This window comes from Triticum dicoccoides, chromosome 2A (genome assembly GCF_002162155.2).
Source record: "Triticum dicoccoides isolate Atlit2015 ecotype Zavitan chromosome 2A, WEW_v2.0, whole genome shotgun sequence".
In the NCBI taxonomy this organism is placed as follows: Eukaryota; Viridiplantae; Streptophyta; class Magnoliopsida; order Poales; family Poaceae; genus Triticum; species Triticum dicoccoides.
Window position 1 is genome coordinate 776079276 of NC_041382.1, and position 5471 is coordinate 776084746.

At 39.4% G+C, this 5471-nt stretch overlaps 1 long non-coding RNA gene across 1 annotated transcript; it reads left to right on the forward strand.

Moving 5' to 3' along the window:
- Positions 1-372: 372 nt before the first annotated feature.
- On the forward strand, positions 373-1032 carry LOC119352465. Its single transcript, XR_005170171.1, has 2 exons — positions 373-458; positions 547-1032. It is a non-coding gene; the product is annotated as an uncharacterized LOC119352465 (long non-coding RNA).
- Positions 1033-5471: the final 4439 nt, after the last annotated feature.

The window sequence follows — 5471 nt, forward strand, 5'->3', positions numbered from 1 at the left end:
TTGCCATCTTGAGCGGTTAAGCCACTTGAAGGTGTTACGTTGCAGCGAGCTGCGGTTGATAGAGAGCAGAGCTCCAAATCTCTCCAGTTTTCAGTTTAAAGGTAACCTCAAAGTTCGAGTCTCACTCGGAGAAGCATTGCAAGTGAAGAACTTACTAGTGAACAGCACCGAATTGATCTGTTACACTCGAGCAGAGCTGGTGTCCAGCACGCCAAGCAGGGAGGTATGCTCTAAAACTACTGTTTTATTTATGGGATTACATAAGTTAATACTTGTGAAATGCAATTGACCTGACATCATTTTTGCAGATGGTCTCACCAACGTTACCTATTAAACTTGCTGGCCTGAATTCTCTGAGTATCTATCTTGAAGATTTGCTCTTTGGTCGGATCTTTGATTGTTCTTCTCTGGCTTCTATCTTTGGTGCTTCTCTTTCATTGGAGACTTTCATCTCGCATGTAAGTTGCTCAGTGTCCTGCAAATATGTTGGTACTTAGTTATGGTGTGTAATCGTTAACTGAATGAAGGTTGTCTTTTCATCTTTAGGTATCCAATGAACTAATGCAGCATGTGCTAGTTTTCGAGGGCGTTGTGTCCCCAAGGAATAAGAGTCTTGTTGAGCTAGCCTGTCATGTTCTCAGGGCCTGGTTGAGCTAACATGCCCCAGTCTTGGGAGTGCAACGACGTCACAGGGACATATTAATGCCAAATGCTTTAAGTAATGAACTATTCTGAGCACTCTGCAGTTGAAATCAATGGCAAGTCTACTATCCTGAGTTTCTGGAGTCCTGCGCAGTTGATCATGATGTCGAACAATGATGTCAAGTAGGATCTTGTTTCCTTAAATTAATGTTTGCGTGGTTGATCATGCTGTTGAACAATGATGTCAAGTGTAGTTATATTTGGTTATGAAGTTGTAGCTGGATCTTATTTTCTTAAATTAATATTGGAACTAGTGATTGTTTTAGTTGATGTATTTGCTCTAGTAGCGCCTACACTGTAATAAGGGTTAGATAGAGGTGCTCTTTGCTCATTATTCGTTGCTTTCATTTCTATTTATTTTGACGTGCATGAAATTAGGTGATCATCTTTCCCAGAATTGGCAAAAATGAATTGCTATGGGAAAAAGAATCCAATTTTAGAATGGCCTACCTTCATGGTAAATGACATCTTAGGCTCAGATTGGGAGCCATTGTAAACTAATACTACCTATGTTCACATATGTAAGATGTTTTAGACTTCCACATACAAATCTTGTCATGTTATGAAATTTTGTTGGTTTCCAATTTTACCCTCCTACATCTCGCTTGCACTATCGTCCCCCATCTCATTCCACGTCGTCACATCCTTGGCTCCCAAATCCCTAGCCTTCAACACTTGTGTCGTCGTCTCCCATTCCATTCCCCTCGCTCAAGCCCCAGCAAATTCACCTGAAGATATTCTGTGAGTAGTATTTGTAGTCAATACTCGGTGGTCGACAGCATAGCTGAAAAGGCTGAATGTCTTCTCCACCACCAGCCATCGCCGTGCCTTGCTGTCGCTGGTAATCTACTAATGTAGAAAATTCAAATAGACAATTCCCACATCAGTAAATCCAGTATCTCATCAATTTCCAAAACCGTACAAATCAACAATTTGCTAGAATGAACCGGCACTGAGACGATTAAAGCTAATTGATAATGTAGTGGTAGCAGAATTAATAGCATTTCCATCTTGTCTTGGTTGCCAAGTTGGTGGGAGTGGCACGTCCTAAGTTCCAACTTAGTAGCATGGCACTGTTCTGAATTTTTGACAAGTGCAGTTGTAGTTGAACGATTTGAAAGTAATTGTGTCCTAAGGGGACTGAATAACCAAAGTGTTGTACTATAATTTAGTTTTAGAGATGAAGGTTGCAGCCAATTGCCAGCTGATTCTGCAGATCTAACAGATGAGGCGTCAAATTCAGGCTGCTTGAGCAAGCTGATGATAATTTTAAAATTATTCAGTACATAGATTTTGAGGGAGTTAAAATGACCTTTCGTACTCGGGGGCCCGGGGCGGCCGCCCCTCTCGCCCCCCCTCAGGGCCGGACCTGTCTAGCCGAGGTCGAGGGGACCTGCCTGTGGAAGGTGAGGCGGCATCGTCCGGCCGGTGCTAGATGGAGGAGGGGAAGGAAGAGAGAGCTTGAGAGGCCACTGGCATGTGCCGTCATGGAGAGGAAAGGGGATTAGGGGAGAGGCGCGCCCGCAGCCACCCGACACCAATCCCCACATGGTCATGGCGCATCTCCACCAGCGTTCCCCCGTGGCCTCCATCCCTCGGCAACGACTTTGATTCCGGTCTAGGGTGAGGTGAGGAGTACTAGCAGCGACGACATGGCGTCGTCTTCGTGCATGCGGAGGACAAAGGGATCGTGCGCGTGATGTTTTCATTTGCTCGTATATAATAATTTTTTTAACCTTTTGTTCGTGTAATATTTAATCTTTTTCAAAGAATGTACTCCTATATAGTAGGCCGTACAGGAGAAGGGAGAAAGGAGACGTGCCCGTGCTCTCCTCGTCTGTTTTTCTTCTATCGGGATAGGAGGATTCCTCAATTAAATCTCAGCGGTCAATCTTTATAATTAACATAAAATCAACGGATATAAAAGAATGACGTATGAAGAACTATGAAAGCTTCCTCTCATTAATATTAGGTAAAGATTAGGAATAGGTATTAGGTACTAGCAAAAGGGTCCGTGCGTTGCAACGGGAGAAAAAAATTATAATCTCCAATGGCCTGATCATATATTGTTGCATCACCGAGATACACTATCACTCTCAATTTCATGAAATCATTAACATTTTTTTAACTCGCGAACATATCTTAAATTATGAACAATTTTCAAATTCATGAACACTTTTAAAAAAATCGACATTTTCTAAAATCAAGAATATTTTTGAATTCATGAACATTTTATACTATTTGCAAACATTGTTTGACAATTTTCTTGAATTGGCGGACATTTCTAGAATGGAAGAACATTGTTTTGGAAATTGGTGCAACATTTTTTGAAATTCACGAACATTTTTCTTTATTTAACAAACATGTTTTGAAATGCAAGATCAGTTATTGAGTCAACAAACCTTTTATAAATGAATAAACTATTTTTTAAGTCACGAACAGTTTTTGAATTTTTAGGATATTTTTCCATTCATGAACACTTTTTGAATGCGTGAAATTTTTGTTCAATTTCATTAACATTTTTAATACATGAATATTTTTGGATTTCCTGAACATTTGTTTTCAAAATTTTGAATATTTTTCAAACATTTTTTAAATAAAATCTTGAATAATTTTTAAATCCACGATTTTTTATGATTTATTAAATAATTTTATTTAAAAATTCTTTTTTAAATTTTGGAACTTTTTTGAAGTCCCAAATTATTTAAAATTGAAAAAACGAAATGGAAAATAAAAGGGAAAAAAATACAAAATTTAAAAAACAGGCCGTCCAAAACGGATGCGCTGCATCTTCTCCCCACTGACAAATTTCTAAGATAAATATATACTCCTCGTCATGAAGAGTCAGAGCATATCCAAACTAAGAAGAGTTAGAACATATTCACACTTCCTAGAGAAACGTGTGTATTTCTAAAAAGCTTAGGCCGGGCTACAATTATGTATGTAATGCCTTGGCAAAATCAAATAAAACAACGGCAAGTGCTACCTCACCCTTTGGTGCACCTGATTGCACGGTGTTGATGCCTGGGAGGAACATGCTGACCAGAAACGACAGTTGTGTTTTCATAGGAAAAACTTGTTTGTAAGTGTGACTGAAAATATTACCTTGGGTGTGCTATGGGCTCTCCTCATCTTGGTCTGCCAACTAGTGGTTGGGGTGTCACCCTGTGGCGTCGCTTAAGAAAAAGTGGTGCGCATGTTTTCATTTAAAAAAGAACATAGAGTTCTCGCCTTCATCTTAGAAAAAAAATCCTCACCTTCATCTAAAAGAAGAAGTAAAAAGGAAAATAAATTACCACCGCAACCTATCAGCGAGTGCCACTTTTTTAAAAAAAATACCAGAGGTCCTCACCTCCATCTAAAAAGAAAAAAAATACATTTAAAAAATAATCCGCACCTTCATCTAAAATAATTTCAAAAGATTTCTCACCGCGGCCAACCAGTTTGCACCATGTGGCATAGCTGGTTGGCCGCCCTTTATGCGTAGCTTAATGGGTTTAATGTGCTCTCCTCTGGCAGCAGCTAACGAGGTGGTTGTGAGGCATGGGGAGATGGCGAGGACGTCGGCCAGGATGGTAGGTGAGCATGTCGAGCTCGTGGATGTGGGGCTTCGGAAGTGGCAAAAGGATGCACGTGTAGATTCTCTATTAGCAGGCGTCGTTGTCAACCTGCTAATCAACTTTCTTCTCTTGCTCTGGTTCTACTATTATGCGGACATGTCGTGCTTAGTTTCAATTTCCCTGTCGTTCTTGAACCATGACTGATGAATCACCACCGATCCTTTGTATGATCTACAACTCCGTACTTGTTACTCTTGTTTCTCTGCATTGTTTGCTGCAAAAATTAGAACTTTCAAGTGCAGATTCACAAGAATGTTAGGAAAATATTCAAAATATTTTCTTTTGAGCATTTTTCATGCAAAAAGTGACATTGTAGGTTGGATTACTAGCTCAAGGTGCTTCAGAGATCTAAAAAAGGGAAATGTCCAAGGATCGTTTACACGGGTGCACACACAAATGGCCAGACAACCAAACTTATGACCTTTTATAGTTTGTTGGACAATGAAGATACTAAGATACTGAAATTCTAACCTTTGTTTACAAAATAGAGAACATTTTTTGAATCCACAAACCTTTATTATTTATTACATATTTTACTTCAGAATTCTCATTTTTTTTATTATTTTGGAACTTTTTGAAGTCCCAAATTATTTAATATTGAAAAAAACTAAAATGGAAAGTAAAAATAAAAGATAAAAAATGAAATTTTAAAAAAGGCCACCCTGAAGTGGGTTCGGCCCAAATGGGCAGCTGTGTATTCTCTCAGTGTAGAGCGCGGTATAGGAGGTCCCTACTGCATGGGCCGGCCCAGGTGGGGGATTTTCCTGTGTAAAACTTTTTTTTATCACTTATAGGTGGCGTTGATGGGTAATATTTTCATGACAAATTACGTTGAAATGAGAGCTATGCAAAAAAGTCAAATTTGGGACTTTTTAACACATGATACTATACATCCTGCCAGATCATAAATTTGTCTTTTTTGTACAAGTCGCATTTCAACATACGCCTCACATCATTGTTTACTTGTTAAAAAATCAGACCATAAATATAGATAGGTTTTTTTGACACAAAAATATAGATAGGTAGCAATAGGCTTTTTTTAGTCTAAGGTAGCAGCAATAGGCTGGACCTACCGAGCCAGGCCCGCTAGGAAGAAAGGCCGGTCCGATCTGCCATATTCGGACCGACCAGCCCAGTACGCGTCCTCAG